This window comes from Phyllobates terribilis, unplaced genomic scaffold (genome assembly GCF_046119375.1).
Source record: "Phyllobates terribilis strain yellow unplaced genomic scaffold, ASM4611937v1 Scaffold_169__1_contigs__length_4117513, whole genome shotgun sequence".
In the NCBI taxonomy this organism is placed as follows: domain Eukaryota; kingdom Metazoa; phylum Chordata; class Amphibia; order Anura; family Dendrobatidae; genus Phyllobates; species Phyllobates terribilis.
The window spans coordinates 3844497-3864535 of record NW_027362929.1 but is presented as its reverse complement, the minus strand read 5'-3'; the positions used below and the strand labels follow the sequence as shown (position 1 = coordinate 3864535).

At 45.4% G+C, this 20039-nt stretch overlaps 15 non-coding genes across 15 annotated transcripts; all 15 read left to right on the top strand.

Annotated features, from left to right (window-relative positions):
- Nucleotides 1-1027: 1027 nt before the first annotated feature.
- On the top strand, nucleotides 1028-1220 carry LOC141210556 (U2 spliceosomal RNA). The gene has a single exon (XR_012280714.1). It is a non-coding gene; the product is annotated as a U2 spliceosomal RNA (small nuclear RNA).
- A 1120-nt stretch (nucleotides 1221-2340) lies between these two features.
- Nucleotides 2341-2531, top strand: LOC141209698 (U2 spliceosomal RNA). The gene has a single exon (XR_012279890.1). It is a non-coding gene; the product is annotated as a U2 spliceosomal RNA (small nuclear RNA).
- A 1121-nt stretch (nucleotides 2532-3652) lies between these two features.
- On the top strand, nucleotides 3653-3843 carry LOC141209697 (U2 spliceosomal RNA). The gene has a single exon (XR_012279889.1). It is a non-coding gene; the product is annotated as a U2 spliceosomal RNA (small nuclear RNA).
- Nucleotides 3844-4967: 1124 nt separating this feature from the next.
- Nucleotides 4968-5158, top strand: LOC141209696 (U2 spliceosomal RNA). The gene has a single exon (XR_012279888.1). It is a non-coding gene; the product is annotated as a U2 spliceosomal RNA (small nuclear RNA).
- Nucleotides 5159-6279: 1121 nt separating this feature from the next.
- On the top strand, nucleotides 6280-6470 carry LOC141209695 (U2 spliceosomal RNA). The gene has a single exon (XR_012279887.1). It is a non-coding gene; the product is annotated as a U2 spliceosomal RNA (small nuclear RNA).
- A 1122-nt stretch (nucleotides 6471-7592) lies between these two features.
- Nucleotides 7593-7783, top strand: LOC141209694 (U2 spliceosomal RNA). The gene has a single exon (XR_012279886.1). It is a non-coding gene; the product is annotated as a U2 spliceosomal RNA (small nuclear RNA).
- A 1120-nt stretch (nucleotides 7784-8903) lies between these two features.
- On the top strand, nucleotides 8904-9094 carry LOC141209693 (U2 spliceosomal RNA). Its single transcript, XR_012279885.1, has one exon. It is a non-coding gene; the product is annotated as a U2 spliceosomal RNA (small nuclear RNA).
- A 1122-nt stretch (nucleotides 9095-10216) lies between these two features.
- Nucleotides 10217-10407, top strand: LOC141210183 (U2 spliceosomal RNA). The gene has a single exon (XR_012280359.1). It is a non-coding gene; the product is annotated as a U2 spliceosomal RNA (small nuclear RNA).
- A 1124-nt stretch (nucleotides 10408-11531) lies between these two features.
- LOC141209691 (U2 spliceosomal RNA) lies at nucleotides 11532-11722 on the top strand. Its single transcript, XR_012279883.1, has one exon. It is a non-coding gene; the product is annotated as a U2 spliceosomal RNA (small nuclear RNA).
- A 1121-nt stretch (nucleotides 11723-12843) lies between these two features.
- Nucleotides 12844-13034, top strand: LOC141209690 (U2 spliceosomal RNA). Its single transcript, XR_012279882.1, has one exon. It is a non-coding gene; the product is annotated as a U2 spliceosomal RNA (small nuclear RNA).
- Nucleotides 13035-14156: 1122 nt separating this feature from the next.
- Nucleotides 14157-14347, top strand: LOC141209689 (U2 spliceosomal RNA). Its single transcript, XR_012279881.1, has one exon. It is a non-coding gene; the product is annotated as a U2 spliceosomal RNA (small nuclear RNA).
- A 1121-nt stretch (nucleotides 14348-15468) lies between these two features.
- LOC141209688 (U2 spliceosomal RNA) lies at nucleotides 15469-15659 on the top strand. Its single transcript, XR_012279880.1, has one exon. It is a non-coding gene; the product is annotated as a U2 spliceosomal RNA (small nuclear RNA).
- A 1122-nt stretch (nucleotides 15660-16781) lies between these two features.
- On the top strand, nucleotides 16782-16972 carry LOC141209687 (U2 spliceosomal RNA). Its single transcript, XR_012279879.1, has one exon. It is a non-coding gene; the product is annotated as a U2 spliceosomal RNA (small nuclear RNA).
- A 1119-nt stretch (nucleotides 16973-18091) lies between these two features.
- Nucleotides 18092-18282, top strand: LOC141209686 (U2 spliceosomal RNA). Its single transcript, XR_012279878.1, has one exon. It is a non-coding gene; the product is annotated as a U2 spliceosomal RNA (small nuclear RNA).
- Nucleotides 18283-19402: 1120 nt separating this feature from the next.
- Nucleotides 19403-19593, top strand: LOC141209685 (U2 spliceosomal RNA). The gene has a single exon (XR_012279877.1). It is a non-coding gene; the product is annotated as a U2 spliceosomal RNA (small nuclear RNA).
- The last annotated feature ends 446 nt before the right edge of the window (nucleotides 19594-20039 follow it).

Below are 20039 nucleotides of genomic sequence, written 5' to 3'. Positions count from 1 at the left end.
GGACTTTGCAAGTCAAGAATGGCTCCGCGGGCAGGTCCATGTCTCGCTTCTTCCTGCTTCCTCTTTGGAGGCGACTCGGCTGGGACAAGTGGGACAGCTCCTTCCCCTACAACTGGACGACGCCATGGTTCTACGGAGACGTCGTTCGATTTGTGGGGGAACATCAACTGGAGGGACTCAAGCCCGACTTGTGGAAGCCCAAAACTATCCACAAGCTCATCAGAGCCAAGGATGACGTGGAGAACATCACAGGACTTCACCAGGACACGCTGGAGACTGTGTGGACAAATGTGTCGTCTGACAGGCTGACCAACGGGCACAAGGACTTGTCGTGGATGGCGATTCAGGGCGGACTGCCCGTCCGGTCATTCATGCATGCCCGGAACCTGTGCAAGACCCGGTACTGCCCAAGGTGCCCCTTCGTGGAGGAAACATCTTTGCACACTTTTTGGGACTGCGGATTTGCACAGCGCCTGTTGACTGCCCTTGAGGACGACCTGAGGAACTCTGTCCCCAGGGCGAGCCTATCGCACCATTCTGTGCTTTACGGACTCTTCCCTGGGGTTCATACCGTCGGAGCCATCCAGGAGGCTTGGCGCCTTATGAACTGCTTCAAGGATGCCGTTTGGGTCGCCAGGAACCGGCTCATCTTGAGGAGGGAGAGGATGTCCATCCAGGACTGCCGCAGGCTGATCCACAGCCTGCTCAGAGACTATTCCATCGTGGACGGTCCGGAGGACGAGGATGAGGACTAAACCCCTCCTCCCCCTCTCCCCTTATGTGTCTTGTCTTTCAATAAAGCTTCGGGCCTGTGATTTTCCCCTCCCCATCCCCTTTTTCCCAATCCCCATCCCTTATCACGATTCGTCGTACTGTATTGATTGACATGCTTTTTCTTTCAGATTGAGTGTTTTGTGTAGCATAGGGGTGTGATGTGTCTAGTTAGTGCGTCGTATCCTCATGCTATGTAAATATGATGTAGAATTCTGTGTGTACTGGGCTGCGGCACTGTACACTGTCTGTTAACTTATTTTTTGTGCTAATAAAAGATATATTCAATCAAAAAATCTGTTCTTATCAGTTTAATATCTGATACGTCCCCTATCTGGGGACCATATATTAAATGGATTTTTAGAACAGGGAGATGGAAAAAGAGCTTGCTCTGTCCACTCCACGCATTGACCTGGTATTGCAGTATCTCCAGGACCGGTGCACCCCTTCTTTAATGCAGTTTCTAAAATCAGAAAGAATTGAATTCAATGCTTTTTGTTCATTTTGCTTGTTTGTCGGATTTTGGGATGGACTCTTTGGCTTTGCTTTTCTTCTCCTCATTGGATTTTTCATGTTAAAAGTTGCAGAAGCCAGATGACAAGCTCATTTTGGTTCAACTTCAGCAACTGTGCATTGCATTGCCATGTAATGTAATGTAATGCAATGCTATCTATCTAGCTCTCCCTCTATACTTCCTTTTGGATAAACAGACATATTAGGCAAGCATTTTGGAGCTTTCACCTAAATAACTACAGGTGGTGAGATAAGCTGCACAATATAATTGACCTTTCAGTATATTGTTGCACACACACCATCTATTTAGCAAATGCCCTTGTTATCAACAGCAGCCTTTTAAACTCACCTGAGCTAACAGGTATGTGAGCTGGTTACTCTGCTGCGCTTAAAATTTCTTTTTTGGTTTGCTACAATGCCTTTTCTGAAACGTTGTCTCCCTCTGCTGGAACACTGACTTCTTTCATTTAATGCCTGCAGACTATAAAAGAGAAACCAACCCAAAAAGTTTGGTTGATTAGTCTGTGGCATTCTTTTAAACTGTTGCTTATGGCGGTCTCTGTGAGCTTCTCAGTGACATTCAGCCATCCAGGTATCCCGCCTGCAGTAGACGGAATGTGGCAATGGAACGCTGGCTGCGCGTGTCATAATAGGCTCTGAGCCTTTATATACCTGCGCACAGCAGCAGCCACCTTCAGTCTGCTGCTGGACAGCCAGCAGCAGCAGCAGCAGGAGAGGTAATTAATCAGCAACCCTCCTGCTAAGGGTAGACAGCTGCTCGTTCCACCCCCCCCCCGCCTTAATTGGTTCTCCTCCCTTCCAACGGTGTTGAGGCGGGTGGGAACAGCCGGGGGTTGAGGGTACTGTGCTAAAAGAGGTGGAGTTATGCAGATCTAAAACGCGTGGATTGCAGCAGCAGCAAGCCGAAAAGTGCAGGCATGTGAGGGATCTAGAGGTTGACAGCATGTCTTCTTAACGGGAGTCCAGGTGGCCATCTCCACAAATGGACTTTTCAGAATCCTTGGGTGGCACCGTAGTCGGAAACCAATTCTGGTTATCGCTTCTCGGCCTTTTGGCTAAGATCAAGTGTAGTATCTGTTCTTATCAGTTTAATATCTGATACGTCCCCTATCTGGGGACCATATATTAAATGGATTTTTAGAACAGGGAGATGGAAAAAGAGCTTGCTCTGTCCACTCCACGCATTGACCTGGTATTGCAGTATCTCCAGGACCGGTGCACCCCTTCTTTAATGCAGTTTCTAAAATCAGAAAGAATTGAATTCAATGCTTTTTGTTCATTTTGCTTGTTTGTCGGATTTTGGGATGGACTCTTTGGCTTTGCTTTTCTTCTCCTCATTGGATTTTTCATGTTAAAAGTTGCAGAAGCCAGATGACAAGCTCATTTTGGTTCAACTTCAGCAACTGTGCATTGCATTGCCATGTAATGTAATGTAATGCAATGCTATCTATCTAGCTCTCCCTCTATACTTCCTTTTGGATAAACAGACATACTAGGCAAGCATTTTGGAGCTTTCACCTAAATAACTACAGGTGGTGAGATAAGCTGCACAATATAATTGAACTTTCAGTATATTGTTGCACACACACCATCTATTTCGCAAATGCCCTTGTTATCAACAGCAGCCTTTTAAACTCACCTGAGCTAACAGGTATGTGAGCTGGTTACTCTGCTGCGCTTAAAATTTCTTTTTTGGTTTGCTACAATGCCTTTTCTGAAACGTTGTCTCCCTCTGCTGGAACACTGACTTCTTTCATTTAATGCCTGCAGACTATAAAAGAGAAACCAACCCAAAAAGTTTGGTTGATTAGTCTGTGGCATTCTTTTAAACTGTTGCTTATGGCGGTCTCTGTGAGCTTCTCAGTGACAGTCAGCCATCCAGGTATCCCGCCTGCAGTAGACGGAATGTGGCAATGGAACGCTGGCTGCGCGTGTCATAATAGGCTCTGAGCCTTTATATACCTGCGCACAGCAGCAGCCACCTTCAGTCTGCTGCTGGACAGCCAGCAGCAGCAGCAGAAGGAGAGGTAATTAATCAGCAACCCTCCTGCTAAGGGTAGACAGCTGCTCGTTCCACCCCCCCCCCCGCCTTAATTGGTTCTTCTCCCTTCCAACGGTGTTGAGGCGGGTGGGAACAGCCGGGGGTTGAGGGTACTGTGCTAAAAGAGGTGGAGTTATGCAGATGTAAAACGCGTGGATTGCAGCAGCAGCAAGCCGAAAAGTGCAGGCATGTGAGGGATCTAGAGGTTGACAGCATGTCTTCTTAACGGGAGTCCAGGTGGCCATCTCCACAAATGGACTTTTCAGAATCCTTGGGTGGCACCGTAGTCGGAAACCAATTCTGGTTATCGCTTCTCGGCCTTTTGGCTAAGATCAAGTGTAGTATCTGTTCTTATCAGTTTAATATCTGATACGTCCCCTATCTGGGGACCATATATTAAATGGATTTTTAGAACAGGGAGATGGAAAAAGAGCTTGCTCTGTCCACTCCACGCATTGACCTGGTATTGCAGTATCTCCAGGACCGGTGCACCCCTTCTTTAATGCAGTTTCTAAAATCAGAAAGAATTGAATTCAATGCTTTTTGTTCATTTTGCTTGTTTGTCGGATTTTGGGATGGACTCTTTGGCTTTGCTTTTCTTCTCCTCATTGGATTTTTCATGTTAAAAGTTGCAGAAGCCAGATGACAAGCTCATTTTGGTTCAACTTCAGCAACTGTGCATTGCATTGCCATGTAATGTAATGTAATGCAATGCTATCTATCTAGCTCTCCCTCTATACTTCCTTTTGGATAAACAGACATATTAGGCAAGCATTTTGGAGCTTTCACCTAAATAACTACAGGTGGTGAGATAAGCTGCACAATATAATTGACCTTTCAGTATATTGTTGCACACACACCATCTATTTAGCAAATGCCCTTGTTATCAACAGCAGCCTTTTAAACTCACCTGAGCTAACAGGTATGTGAGCTGGTTACTCTGCTGCGCTTAAAATTTCTTTTTTGGTTTGCTACAATGCCTTTTCTGAAACGTTGTCTCCCTCTGCTGGAACACTGACTTCTTTCATTTAATGCCTGCAGACTATAAAAGAGAAACCAACCCAAAAAGTTTGGTTGATTAGTCTGTGGCATTCTTTTAAACTGTTGCTTATGGCGGTCTCTGTGAGCTTCTCAGTGACATTCAGCCATCCAGGTATCCCGCCTGCAGTAGACGGAATGTGGCAATGGAACGCTGGCTGCGCGTGTCATAATAGGCTCTGAGCCTTTATATACCTGCGCACAGCAGCAGCCACCTTCAGTCAGCTGCTGGACAGCCATCAGCAGCAGCAGCAGGAGAGGTAATTAATCAGCAACCCTCCTGCTAAGGGTAGACAGCTGCTCGTTCCACCCCCCCCCCCCACGCCTTAATTGGTTCTCCTCCCTTCCAACGGTGTTGAGGCGGGTGGGAACAGCCGGGGGTTGAGGGTACTGTGCTAAAAGAGGTGGAGTTATGCAGATCTAAAACGCGTGGATTGCAGCAGCAGCAAGCCGAAAAGTGCAGGCATGTGAGGGATCTAGAGGTTGACAGCATGTCTTCTTAACGGGAGTCCAGGTGGCCATCTCCACAAATGGACTTTTCAGAATCCTTGGGTGGCACCGTAGTCGGAAACCAATTCTGGTTATCGCTTCTCGGCCTTTTGGCTAAGATCAAGTGTAGTATCTGTTCTTATCAGTTTAATATCTGATACGTCCCCTATCTGGGGACCATATATTAAATGGATTTTTAGAACAGGGAGATGGAAAAAGAGCTTGCTCTGTCCACTCCACGCATTGACCTGGTATTGCAGTATCTCCAGGACCGGTGCACCCCTTCTTTAATGCAGTTTCTAAAATCAGAAAGAATTGAATTCAATGCTTTTTGTTCATTTTGCTTGTTTGTCGGATTTTGGGATGGACTCTTTGGCTTTGCTTTTCTTCTCCTCATTGGATTTTTCATGTTAAAAGTTGCAGAAGCCAGATGACAAGCTCATTTTGGTTCAACTTCAGCAACTGTGCATTGCATTGCCATGTAATGTAATGTAATGCAATGCTATCTATCTAGCTCTCCCTCTATACTTCCTTTTGGATAAACAGACATATTAGGCAAGCATTTTGGAGCTTTCACCTAAATAACTACAGGTGGTGAGATAAGCTGCACAATATAATTGACCTTTCAGTATATTGTTGCACACACACCATCTATTTAGCAAATGCCCTTGTTATCAACAGCAGCCTTTTAAACTCACCTGAGCTAACAGGTATGTGAGCTGGTTACTCTGCTGCGCTTAAAATTTCTTTTTTGGTTTGCTACAATGCCTTTTCTGAAACGTTGTCTCCCTCTGCTGGAACACTGACTTCTTTCATTTAATGCCTGCAGACTATAAAAGAGAAACCAACCCAAAAAGTTTGGTTGATTAGTCTGTGGCATTCTTTTAAACTGTTGCTTATGGCGGTCTCTGTGAGCTTCTCAGTGACATTCAGCCATCCAGGTATCCCGCCTGCAGTAGACGGAATGTGGCAATGGAACGCTGGCTGCGCGTGTCATAATAGGCTCTGAGCCTTTATATACCTGCGCACAGCAGCAGCCACCTTCAGTCTGCTGCTGGACAGCCAGCAGCAGCAGCAGCAGGAGAGGTAATTAATCAGCAACCCTCCTGCTAAGGGTAGACAGCTGCTCGTTCCACCCCCCCCCCCGCCTTAATTGGTTCTCCTCCCTTCCAACGGTGTTGAGGCGGGTGGGAACAGCCGGGGGTTGAGGGTACTGTGCTAAAAGAGGTGGAGTTATGCAGATCTAAAACGCGTGGATTGCAGCAGCAGCAAGCCGAAAAGTGCAGGCATGTGAGGGATCTAGAGGTTGACAGCATGTCTTCTTAACGGGAGTCCAGGTGGCCATCTCCACAAATGGACTTTTCAGAATCCTTGGGTGGCACCGTAGTCGGAAACCAATTCTGGTTATCGCTTCTCGGCCTTTTGGCTAAGATCAAGTGTAGTATCTGTTCTTATCAGTTTAATATCTGATACGTCCCCTATCTGGGGACCATATATTAAATGGATTTTTAGAACAGGGAGATGGAAAAAGAGCTTGCTCTGTCCACTCCACGCATTGACCTGGTATTGCAGTATCTCCAGGACCGGTGCACCCCTTCTTTAATGCAGTTTCTAAAATCAGAAAGAATTGAATTCAATGCTTTTTGTTCATTTTGCTTGTTTGTCGGATTTTGGGATGGACTCTTTGGCTTTGCTTTTCTTCTCCTCATTGGATTTTTCATGTTAAAAGTTGCAGAAGCCAGATGACAAGCTCATTTTGGTTCAACTTCAGCAACTGTGCATTGCATTGCCATGTAATGTAATGTAATGCAATGCTATCTATCTAGCTCTCCCTCTATACTTCCTTTTGGATAAACAGACATATTAGGCAAGCATTTTGGAGCTTTCACCTAAATAACTACAGGTGGTGAGATAAGCTGCACAATATAATTGACCTTTCAGTATATTGTTGCACACACACCATCTATTTAGCAAATGCCCTTGTTATCAACAGCAGCCTTTTAAACTCACCTGAGCTAACAGGTATGTGAGCTGGTTACTCTGCTGCGCTTAAAATTTCTTTTTTGGTTTGCTACAATGCCTTTTCTGAAACGTTGTCTCCCTCTGCTGGAACACTGACTTCTTTCATTTAATGCCTGCAGACTATAAAAGAGAAACCAACCCAAAAAGTTTGGTTGATTAGTCTGTGGCATTCTTTTAAACTGTTGCTTATGGCGGTCTCTGTGAGCTTCTCAGTGACATTCAGCCATCCAGGTATCCCGCCTGCAGTAGACGGAATGTGGCAATGGAACGCTGGCTGCGCGTGTCATAATAGGCTCTGAGCCTTTATATACCTGCGCACAGCAGCAGCCACCTTCAGTCTGCTGCTGGACAGCCAGCAGCAGCAGCAGCAGGAGAGGTAATTAATCAGCAACCCTCCTGCTAAGGGTAGACAGCTGCTCGTTCCACCCCCCCCCCCCGCCTTAATTGGTTCTCCTCCCTTCCAACGGTGTTGAGGCGGGTGGGAACAGCCGGGGGTTGAGGGTACTGTGCTAAAAGAGGTGGAGTTATGCAGATCTAAAACGCGTGGATTGCAGCAGCAGCAAGCCGAAAAGTGCAGGCATGTGAGGGATCTAGAGGTTGACAGCATGTCTTCTTAACGGGAGTCCAGGTGGCCATCTCCACAAATGGACTTTTCAGAATCCTTGGGTGGCACCGTAGTCGGAAACCAATTCTGGTTATCGCTTCTCGGCCTTTTGGCTAAGATCAAGTGTAGTATCTGTTCTTATCAGTTTAATATCTGATACGTCCCCTATCTGGGGACCATATATTAAATGGATTTTTAGAACAGGGAGATGGAAAAAGAGCTTGCTCTGTCCACTCCACGCATTGACCTGGTATTGCAGTATCTCCAGGACCGGTGCACCCCTTCTTTAATGCAGTTTCTAAAATCAGAAAGAATTGAATTCATTGCTTTTTGTTCATTTTGCTTGTTTGTCGGATTTTGGGATGGACTCTTTGGCTTTGCTTTTCTTCTCCTCATTGGATTTTTCATGTTAAAAGTTGCAGAAGCCAGATGACAAGCTCATTTTGGTTCAACTTCAGCAACTGTGCATTGCATTGCCATGTAATGTAATGTAATGCAATGCTATCTATCTAGCTCTCCCTCTATACTTCCTTTTGGATAAACAGACATATTAGGCAAGCATTTTGGAGCTTTCACCTAAATAACTACAGGTGGTGAGATAAGCTGCACAATATAATTGACCTTTCAGTATATTGTTGCACACACACCATCTATTTAGCAAATGCCCTTGTTATCAACAGCAGCCTTTTAAACTCACCTGAGCTAACAGGTATGTGAGCTGGTTACTCTGCTGCGCTTAAAATTTATTTTTTGGTTTGCTACAATGCCTTTTCTGAAACGTTGTCTCCCTCTGCTGGAACACTGACTTCTTTCATTTAATGCCTGCAGACTATAAAAGAGAAACCAACCCAAAAAGTTTGGTTGATTAGTCTGTGGCATTCTTTTAAACTGTTGCTTATGGCGGTCTCTGTGAGCTTCTCAGTGACATTCAGCCATCCAGGTATCCCGCCTGCAGTAGACGGAATGTGGCAATGGAACGCTGGCTGCGCGTGTCATAATAGGCTCTGAGCCTTTATATACCTGCGCACAGCAGCAGCCACCTTCAGTCTGCTGCTGGACAGCCAGCAGCAGCAGCAGCAGGAGAGGTAATTAATCAGCAACCCTCCTGCTAAGGGTAGACAGCTGCTCGTTCCACCCCCCCCCCGCCTTAATTGGTTCTCCTCCCTTCCAACGGTGTTGAGGCGGGTGGGAACAGCCGGGGGTTGAGGGTACTGTGCTAAAAGAGGTGGAGTTATGCAGATCTAAAACGCGTGGATTGCAGCAGCAGCAAGCCGAAAAGTGCAGGCATGTGAGGGATCTAGAGGTTGACAGCATGTCTTCTTAACGGGAGTCCAGGTGGCCATCTCCACAAATGGACTTTTCAGAATCCTTGGGTGGCACCGTAGTCGGAAACCAATTCTGGTTATCGCTTCTCGGCCTTTTGGCTAAGATCAAGTGTAGTATCTGTTCTTATCAGTTTAATATCTGATACGTCCCCTATCTGGGGACCATATATTAAATGGATTTTTAGAACAGGGAGATGGAAAAAGAGCTTGCTCTGTCCACTCCACGCATTGACCTGGTATTGCAGTATCTCCAGGACCGGTGCACCCCTTCTTTAATGCAGTTTCTAAAATCAGAAAGAATTGAATTCAATGCTTTTTGTTCATTTTGCTTGTTTGTCGGATTTTGGGATGGACTCTTTGGCTTTGCTTTTCTTCTCCTCATTGGATTTTTCATGATAAAAGTTGCAGAAGCCAGATGACAAGCTCATTTTGGTTCAACTTCAGCAACTGTGCATTGCATTGCCATGTAATGTAATGTAATGCAATGCTATCTATCTAGCTCTCCCTCTATACTTCCTTTTGGATAAACAGACATATTAGGCAAGCATTTTGGAGCTTTCACCTAAATAACTACAGGTGGTGAGATAAGCTGCACAATATAATTGACCTTTCAGTATATTGTTGCACACACACCATCTATTTAGCAAATGCCCTTGTTATCAACAGCAGCCTTTTAAACTCACCTGAGCTAACAGGTATGTGAGCTGGTTACTCTGCTGCGCTTAAAATTTCTTTTTTGGTTTGCTACAATGCCTTTTCTGAAACGTTGTCTCCCTCTGCTGGAACACTGACTTCTTTCATTTAATGCCTGCAGACTATAAAAGATAAACCAACCCAAAAAGTTTGGTTGATTAGTCTGTGGCATTCTTTTAAACTGTTGCTTATGGCGGTCTCTGTGAGCTTCTCAGTGACATTCAGCCATCCAGGTATCCCGCCTGCAGTAGACGGAATGTGGCAATGGAACGCTGGCTGCGCGTGTCATAATAGGCTCTGAGCCTTTATATACCTGCGCACAGCAGCAGCCACCTTCAGTCTGCTGCTGGACAGCCAGCAGCAGCAGCAGCAGGAGAGGTAATTAATCAGCAACCCTCCTGCTAAGGGTAGACAGCTGCTCGTTCCACCCCCCCCCCCCGCCTTAATTGGTTCTCCTCCCTTCCAACGGTGTTGAGGCGGGTGGGAACAGCCGGGGGTTGAGGGTACTGTGCTAAAAGAGGTGGAGTTATGCAGATCTAAAACGCGTGGATTGCAGCAGCAGCAAGCCGAAAAGTGCAGGCATGTGAGGGATCTAGAGGTTGACAGCATGTCTTCTTAACGGGAGTCCAGGTGGCCATCTCCACAAATGGACTTTTCAGAATCCTTGGGTGGCACCGTAGTCGGAAACCAATTCTGGTTATCGCTTCTCGGCCTTTTGGCTAAGATCAAGTGTAGTATCTGTTCTTATCAGTTTAATATCTGATACGTCCCCTATCTGGGGACCATATATTAAATGGATTTTTAGAACAGGGAGATGGAAAAAGAGCTTGTTCTGTCCACTCCACGCATTGACCTGGTATTGCAGTATCTCCAGGACCGGTGCACCCCTTCTTTAATGCAGTTTCTAAAATCAGAAAGAATTGAATTCAATGCTTTTTGTTCATTTTGCTTGTTTGTCGGATTTTGGGATGGACTCTTTGGCTTTGCTTTTCTTCTCCTCATTGGATTTTTCATGTTAAAGTTGCAGAAGCCAGATGACAAGCTCATTTTTGTTCAACTTCAGCAACTGTGCATTGCATTGCCATGTAATGTAATGTAATGCAATGCTATCTATCTAGCTCTCCCTCTATACTTCCTTTTGGATAAACAGACATATTAGGCAAGCATTTTGGAGCTTTCACCTAAATAACTACAGGTGGTGAGATAAGCTGCACAATATAATTGACCTTTCAGTATATTGTTGCACACACACCATCTATTTAGCAAATGCCCTTGTTATCAACAGCAGCCTTTTAAACTCACCTGAGCTAACAGGTATGTGAGCTGGTTACTCTGCTGCGCTTAAAATTTCTTTTTTGGTTTGCTACAATGCCTTTTCTGAAACGTTGTCTCCCTCTGCTGGAACACTGACTTCTTTCATTTAATGCCTGCAGACTATAAAAGAGAAACCAACCCAAAAAGTTTGGTTGATTAGTCTGTGGCATTCTTTTAAACTGTTGCTTATGGCGGTCTCTGTGAGCTTCTCAGTGACATTCAGCCATCCAGGTATCCCGCCTGCAGTAGACGGAATGTGGCAATGGAACGCTGGCTGCGCGTGTCATAATAGGCTCTGAGCCTTTATATACCTGCGCACAGCAGCAGCCACCTTCAGTCTGCTGCTGGACAGCCAGCAGCAGCAGCAGCAGGAGAGGTAATTAATCAGCAACCCTCCTGCTAAGGGTAGACAGCTGCTCGTTCCACCCCCCCCCCCCCCCGCCTTAATTGGTTCTCCTCCCTTCCAACGGTGTTGAGGCGGGTGGGAACAGCCGGGGGTTGAGGGTACTGTGCTAAAAGAGGTGGAGTTATGCAGATCTAAAACGCGTGGATTGCAGCAGCAGCAAGCCGAAAAGTGCAGGCATGTGAGGGATCTAGAGGTTGACAGCATGTCTTCTTAACGGGAGTCCAGGTGGCCATCTCCACAAATGGACTTTTCAGAATCCTTGGGTGGCACCGTAGTCGGAAACCAATTCTGGTTATCGCTTCTCGGCCTTTTGGCTAAGATCAAGTGTAGTATCTGTTCTTATCAGTTTAATATCTGATACGTCCCCTATCTGGGGACCATATATTAAATGGATTTTTAGAACAGGGAGATGGAAAAAGAGCTTGCTCTGTCCACTCCACGCATTGACCTGGTATTGCAGTATCTCCAGGACCGGTGCACCCCTTCTTTAATGCAGTTTCTAAAATCAGAAAGAATTGAATTCAATGCTTTTTGTTCATTTTGCTTGTTTGTCGGATTTTGGGATGGACTCTTTGGCTTTGCTTTTCTTCTCCTCATTGGATTTTTCATGTTAAAAGTTGCAGAAGCCAGATGACAAGCTCATTTTGGTTCAACTTCAGCAACTGTGCATTGCATTGCCATGTAATGTAATGTAATGCAATGCTATCTATCTAGCTCTCCCTCTATACTTCCTTTTGGATAAACAGACATATTAGGCAAGCATTTTGGAGCTTTCACCTAAATAACTACAGGTGGTGAGATAAGCTGCACAATATAATTGACCTTTCAGTATATTGTTGCACACACACCATCTATTTAGCAAATGCCCTTGTTATCAACAGCAGCCTTTTAAACTCACCTGAGCTAACAGGTATGTGAGCTGGTTACTCTGCTGCGCTTAAAATTTCTTTTTTGGTTTGCTACAATGCCTTTTCTGAAACGTTGTCTCCCTCTGCTGGAACACTGACTTCTTTCATTTAATGCCTGCAGACTATAAAAGAGAAACCAACCCAAAAAGTTTGGTTGATTAGTCTGTGGCATTCTTTTAAACTGTTGCTTATGGCGGTCTCTGTGAGCTTCTCAGTGACATTCAGCCATCCAGGTATCCCGCCTGCAGTAGACGGAATGTGGCAATGGAACGCTGGCTGCGCCTGTCATAATAGGCTCTGAGCCTTTATATACCTGCGCACAGCAGCAGCCACCTTCAGTCTGCTGCTGGACAGCCAGCAGCAGCAGCAGCAGGAGAGGTAATTAATCAGCAACCCTCCTGCTAAGGGTAGACAGCTGCTCGTTCCACCCCCCCCCCCGCCTTAATTGGTTCTCCTCCCTTCCAACGGTGTTGAGGCGGGTGGGAACAGCCGGGGGTTGAGGGTACTGTGCTAAAAGAGGTGGAGTTATGCAGATCTAAAACGCGTGGATTGCAGCAGCAGCAAGCCGAAAAGTGCAGGCATGTGAGGGATCTAGAGGTTGACAGCATGTCTTCTTAACGGGAGTCCAGGTGGCCATCTCCACAAATGGACTTTTCAGAATCCTTGGGTGGCACCGTAGTCGGAAACCAATTCTGGTTATCGCTTCTCGGCCTTTTGGCTAAGATCAAGTGTAGTATCTGTTCTTATCAGTTTAATATCTGATACGTCCCCTATCTGGGGACCATATATTAAATGGATTTTTAGAACAGGGAGATGGAAAAAGAGCTTGCTCTGTCCACTCCACGCATTGACCTGGTATTGCAGTATCTCCAGGACCGGTGCACCCCTTCTTTAATGCAGTTTCTAAAATCAGAAAGAATTGAATTCAATGCTTTTTGTTCATTTTGCTTGTTTGTCGGATTTTGGGATGGACTCTTTGGCTTTGCTTTTCTTCTCCTCATTGGATTTTTCATGTTAAAAGTTGCAGAAGCCAGATGACAAGCTCATTTTGGTTCAACTTCAGCAACTGTGCATTGCATTGCCATGTAATGTAATGTAATGCAATGCTATCTATCTAGCTCTCCCTCTATACTTCCTTTTGGATAAACAGACATATTAGGCAAGCATTTTGGAGCTTTCACCTAAATAACTACAGGTGGTGAGATAAGCTGCACAATATAATTGACCTTTCAGTATATTGTTGCACACACACCATCTATTTAGCAAATGCCCTTGTTATCAACAGCAGCCTTTTAAACTCACCTGAGCTAACAGGTATGTGAGCTGGTTACTCTGCTGCGCTTAAAATTTCTTTTTTGGTTTGCTACAATGCCTTTTCTGAAACGTTGTCTCCCTCTGCTGGAACACTGACTTCTTTCATTTAATGCCTGCAGACTATAAAAGAGAAACCAACCCAAAAAGTTTGGTTGATTAGTCTGTGGCATTCTTTTAAACTGTTGCTTATGGCGGTCTCTGTGAGCTTCTCAGTGACATTCAGCCATCCAGGTATCCCGCCTGCAGTAGACGGAATGTGGCAATGGAACGCTGGCTGCGCGTGTCATAATAGGCTCTGAGCCTTTATATACCTGCGCACAGCAGCAGCCACCTTCAGTCTGCTGCTGGACAGCCAGCAGCAGCAGCAGCAGGAGAGGTAATTAATCAGCAACCCTCCTGCTAAGGGTAGACAGCTGCTCGTTCCACCCCCCCCCCCCGCCTTAATTGGTTCTCCTCCCTTCCAACGGTGTTGAGGCGGGTGGGAACAGCCGGGGGTTGAGGGTACTGTGCTAAAAGAGGTGGAGTTATGCAGATCTAAAACGCGTGGATTGCAGCAGCAGCAAGCCGAAAAGTGCAGGCATGTGAGGGATCTAGAGGTTGACAGCATGTCTTCTTAACGGGAGTCCAGGTGGCCATCTCCACAAATGGACTTTTCAGAATCCTTGGGTGGCACCGTAGTCGGAAACCAATTCTGGTTATCGCTTCTCGGCCTTTTGGCTAAGATCAAGTGTAGTATCTGTTCTTATCAGTTTAATATCTGATACGTCCCCTATCTGGGGACCATATATTAAATGGATTTTTAGAACAGGGAGATGGAAAAAGAGCTTGCTCTGTCCACTCCACGCATTGACCTGGTATTGCAGTATCTCCAGGACCGGTGCACCCCTTCTTTAATGCAGTTTCTAAAATCAGAAAGAATTGAATTCAATGCTTTTTGTTCATTTTGCTTGTTTGTCGGATTTTGGGATGGACTCTTTGGCTTTGCTTTTCTTCTCCTCATTGGATTTTTCATGTTAAAAGTTGCAGAAGCCAGATGACAAGCTCATTTTGGTTCAACTTCAGCAACTGTGCATTGCATTGCCATGTAATGTAATGTAATGCAATGCTATCTATCTAGCTCTCCCTCTATACTTCGTTTTGGATAAACAGACATATTAGGCAAGCATTTTGGAGCTTTCACCTAAATAACTACAGGTGGTGAGATAAGCTGCACAATATAATTGACCTTTCAGTATATTGTTGCACACACACCATCTATTTAGCAAATGCCCTTGTTATCAACAGCAGCCTTTTAAACTCACCTGAGCTAACAGGTATGTGAGCTGGTTACTCTGCTGCGCTTAAAATTTCTTTTTTGGTTTGCTACAATGCCTTTTCTGAAACGTTGTCTCCCTCTGCTGGAACACTGACTTCTTTCATTTAATGCCTGCAGACTATAAAAGAGAAACCAACCCAAAAAGTTTGGTTGATTAGTCTGTGGCATTCTTTTAAACTGTTGCTTATGGCGGTCTCTGTGAGCTTCTCAGTGACATTCAGCCATCCAGGTATCCCGCCTGCAGTAGACGGAATGTGGCAATGGAACGCTGGCTGCGCGTGTCATAATAGGCTCTGAGCCTTTATATACCTGCGCACAGCAGCAGCCACCTTCAGTCTGCTGCTGGACAGCCAGCAGCAGCAGCAGCAGGAGAGGTAATTAATCAGCAACCCTCCTGCTAAGGGTAGACAGCTGCTCGTTCCACCCCCCCCCCCGCCTTAATTGGTTCTCCTCCCTTCCAACGGTGTTGAGGCGGGTGGGAACAGCCGGGGGTTGAGGGTACTGTGCTAAAAGAGGTGGAGTTATGCAGATCTAAAACGCGTGGATTGCAGCAGCAGCAAGCCGAAAAGTGCAGGCATGTGAGGGATCTAGAGGTTGACAGCATGTCTTCTTAACGGGAGTCCAGGTGGCCATCTCCACAAATGGACTTTTCAGAATCCTTGGGTGGCACCGTAGTCGGAAACCAATTCTGGTTATCGCTTCTCGGCCTTTTGGCTAAGATCAAGTGTAGTATCTGTTCTTATCAGTTTAATATCTGATACGTCCCCTATCTGGGGACCATATATTAAATGGATTTTTAGAACAGGGAGATGGAAAAAGAGCTTGCTCTGTCCACTCCACGCATTGACCTGGTATTGCAGTATCTCCAGGACCGGTGCACCCCTTCTTTAATGCAGTTTCTAAAATCAGAAAGAATTGAATTCAATGCTTTTTGTTCATTTTGCTTGTTTGTCGGATTTTGGGATGGACTCTTTGGCTTTGCTTTTCTTCTCCTCATTGGATTTTTCATGTTAAAAGTTGCAGAAGCCAGATGACAAGCTCATTTTGGTTCAACTTCAGCAACTGTGCATTGCATTGCCATGTAATGTAATGTAATGCAATGCTATCTATCTAGCTCTCCCTCTATACTTCCTTTTGGATAAACAGACATATTAGGCAAGCATTTTGGAGCTTTCACCTAAATAACTACAGGTGGTGAGATAAGCTGCACAATATAATTGACCTTTCAGTATATTGTTGCACACACACCATCTATTTAGCAAATGCCCTTGTTATCAACAGCAGCCTTTTAAACTCACCTGAGCTAACAGGTATGTGAGCTGGTTACTCTGCTGCGCTTAAAATTTCTTTTTTGGTTTGCTACAATGCCTTTTCTGAAACGTTGTCTCCCTCTGCTGGAACACTGACTTCTTTCATTTAATGCCTGCAGACTATAAAAGAGAAACCAACCCAAAAAGTTTGGTTGATTAGTCTGTGGCATTCTTTTAAACTGTTGCTTATGGCGGTCTCTGTGAGCTTCTCAGTGACATTCAGCCATCCAGGTATCCCGCCTGCAGTAGACGGAATGTGGCAATGGAACGCTGGCTGCGCGTGTCATAATAGGCTCTGAGCCTTTATATACCTGCGCACAGCAGCAGCCACCTTCAGTCTGCTGCTGGACAGCCAGCAGCAGCAGCAGCAGGAGAGGTAATTAATCAGCAACCCTCCTGCTAAGGGTAGACAGCTGCTCGTTCCACCCCCCCCCCCCGCCTTAATTGGTTCTCCTCCCTTCCAACGGTGTTGAGGCGGGTGGGAACAGCCGGGGGTTGAGGGTACTGTGCTAAAAGAGGTGGAGTTATGCAGATCTAAAACGCGTGGATTGCAGCAGCAGCAAGCCGAAAAGTGCAGGCATGTGAGGGATCTAGAGGTTGACAGCATGTCTTCTTAACGGGAGTCCAGGTGGCCATCTCCACAAATGGACTTTTCAGAATCCTTGGGTGGCACCGTAGTCGGAAACCAATTCTGGTTATCGCTTCTCGGCCTTTTGGCTAAGATCAAGTGTAGTATCTGTTCTTATCAGTTTAATATCTGATACGTCCCCTATCTGGGGACCATATATTAAATGGATTTTTAGAACAGGGAGATGGAAAAAGAGCTTGCTCTGTCCACTCCACGCATTGACCTGGTATTGCAGTATCTCCAGGACCGGTGCACCCCTTCTTTAATGCAGTTTCTAAAATCAGAAAGAATTGAATTCAATGCTTTTTGTTCATTTTGCTTGTTTGTCGGATTTTGGGATGGACTCTTTGGCTTTGCTTTTCTTCTCCTCATTGGATTTTTCATGTTAAAAGTTGCAGAAGCCAGATGACAAGCTCATTTTGGTTCAACTTCAGCAACTGTGCATTGCATTGCCATGTAATGTAATGTAATGCAATGCTATCTATCTAGCTCTCCCTCTATACTTCCTTTTGGATAAACAGACATATTAGGCAAGCATTTTGGAGCTTTCACCTAAATAACTACAGGTGGTGAGATAAGCTGCACAATATAATTGACCTTTCAGTATATTGTTGCACACACACCATCTATTTAGCAAATGCCCTTGTTATCAACAGCAGCCTTTTAAACTCACCTGAGCTAACAGGTATGTGAGCTGGTTACTCTGCTGCGCTTAAAATTTCTTTTTTGGTTTGCTACAATGCCTTTTCTGAAACGTTGTCTCCCTCTGCTGGAACACTGACTTCTTTCATTTAATGCCTGCAGACTATAAAAGAGAAACCAACCCAAAAAGTTTGGTTGATTAGTCTGTGGCATTCTTTTAAACTGTTGCTTATGGCGGTCTCTGTGAGCTTCTCAGTGACATTCAGCCATCCAGGTATCCCGCCTGCAGTAGACGGAATGTGGCAATGGAACGCTGGCTGCGCGTGTCATAATAGGCTCTGAGCCTTTATATACCTGCGCACAGCAGCAGCCACCTTCAGTCTGCTGCTGGACAGCCAGCAGCAGCAGCAGCAGGAGAGGTAATTAATCAGCAACCCTCCTGCTAAGGGTAGACAGCTGCTCGTTCCACCCCCCCCCGCCTTAATTGGTTCTCCTCCCTTCCAACGGTGTTGAGGCGGGTGGGAACAGCCGGGGGTTGAGGGTACTGTGCTAAAAGAGGTGGAGTTATGCAGATCTAAAACGCGTGGATTGCAGCAGCAGCAAGCCGAAAAGTGCAGGCATGTGAGGGATCTAGAGGTTGACAGCATGTCTTCTTAACGGGAGTCCAGGTGGCCATCTCCACAAATGGACTTTTCAGAATCCTTGGGTGGCACCGTAGTCGGAAACCAATTCTGGTTATCGCTTCTCGGCCTTTTGGCTAAGATCAAGTGTAGTATCTGTTCTTATCAGTTTAATATCTGATACGTCCCCTATCTGGGGACCATATATTAAATGGATTTTTAGAACAGGGAGATGGAAAAAGAGCTTGCTCTGTCCACTCCACGCATTGACCTGGTATTGCAGTATCTCCAGGACCGGTGCACCCCTTCTTTAATGCAGTTTCTAAAATCAGAAAGAATTGAATTCAATGCTTTTTGTTCATTTTGCTTGTTTGTCGGATTTTGGGATGGACTCTTTGGCTTTGCTTTTCTTCTCCTCATTGGATTTTTCATGTTAAAAGTTGCAGAAGCCAGATGACAAGCTCATTTTGGTTCAACTTCAGCAACTGTGCATTGCATTGCCATGTAATGTAATGTAATGCAATGCTATCTATCTAGCTCTCCCTCTATACTTCCTTTTGGATAAACAGACATATTAGGCAAGCATTTTGGAGCTTTCACCTAAATAACTACAGGTGGTGAGATAAGCTGCACAATATAATTGACCTTTCAGTATATTGTTGCACACACACCATCTATTTAGCAAATGCCCTTGTTATCAACAGCAGCCTTTTAAACTCACCTGAGCTAACAGGTATGTGAGCTGGTTACTCTGCTGCGCTTAAAATTTCTTTTTTGGTTTGCTACAATGCCTTTTCTGAAACGTTGTCTCCCTCTGCTGGAACACTGACTTCTTTCATTTAATGCCTGCAGACTATAAAAGAGAAACCAACCCAAAAAGTTTGGTTGATTAGTCTGTGGCATTCTTTTAAACTGTTGCTTATGGCGGTCTCTGTGAGCTTCTCAGTGACATTCAGCCATCCAGGTATCCCGCCTGCAGTAGACGGAATGTGGCAATGGAACGCTGGCTGCGCGTGTCATAATAGGCTCTGAGCCTTTATATACCTGCGCACAGCAGCAGCCACCTTCAGTCTGCTGCTGGACAGCCAGCAGCAGCAGCAGCAGGAGAGGTAATTAATCAGCAACCCTCCTGCTAAGGGTAGACAGCTGCTCGTTCCACCCCCCCCCCGCCTTAATTGGTTCTCCTCCCTTCCAACGGTGTTGAGGCGGGTGGGAACAGCCGGGGGTTGAGGGTACTGTGCTAAAAGAGGTGGAGTTATGCAGATCTAAAACGCGTGGATTGCAGCAGCAGCAAGCCGAAAAGTGCAGGCATGTGAGGGATCTAGAGGTTGACAGCATGTCTTCTTAACGGGAGTCCAGGTGGCCATCTCCACAAATGGACTTTTCAGAATCCTTGGGTGGCACCGTAGTCGGAAACCAATTCTGGTTATCGCTTCTCGGCCTTTTGGCTAAGATCAAGTGTAGTATCTGTTCTTATCAGTTTAATATCTGATACGTCCCCTATCTGGGGACCATATATTAAATGGATTTTTAGAACAGGGAGATGGAAAAAGAGCTTGCTCTGTCCACTCCACGCATTGACCTGGTATTGCAGTATCTCCAGGACCGGTGCACCCCTTCTTTAATGCAGTTTCTAAAATCAGAAAGAATTGAATTCAATGCTTTTTGTTCATTTTGCTTGTTTGTCGGATTTTGGGATGGACTCTTTGGCTTTGCTTTTCTTCTCCTCATTGGATTTTTCATGTTAAAAGTTGCAGAAGCCAGATGACAAGCTCATTTTGGTTCAACTTCAGCAACTGTGCATTGCATTGCCATGTAATGTAATGTAATGCAATGCTATCTATCTAGCTCTCCCTCTATACTTCCTTTTGGATAAACAGACATATTAGGCAAGCATTTTGGAGCTTTCACCTAAATAACTACAGGTGGTGAGATAAGCTGCACAATATAATTGACCTTTCAGTATATTGTTGCACACACACCATCTATTTAGCAAATGCCCTTGTTATCAACAGCAGCCTTTTAAACTCACCTGAGCTAACAGGTATGTGAGCTGGTTACTCTG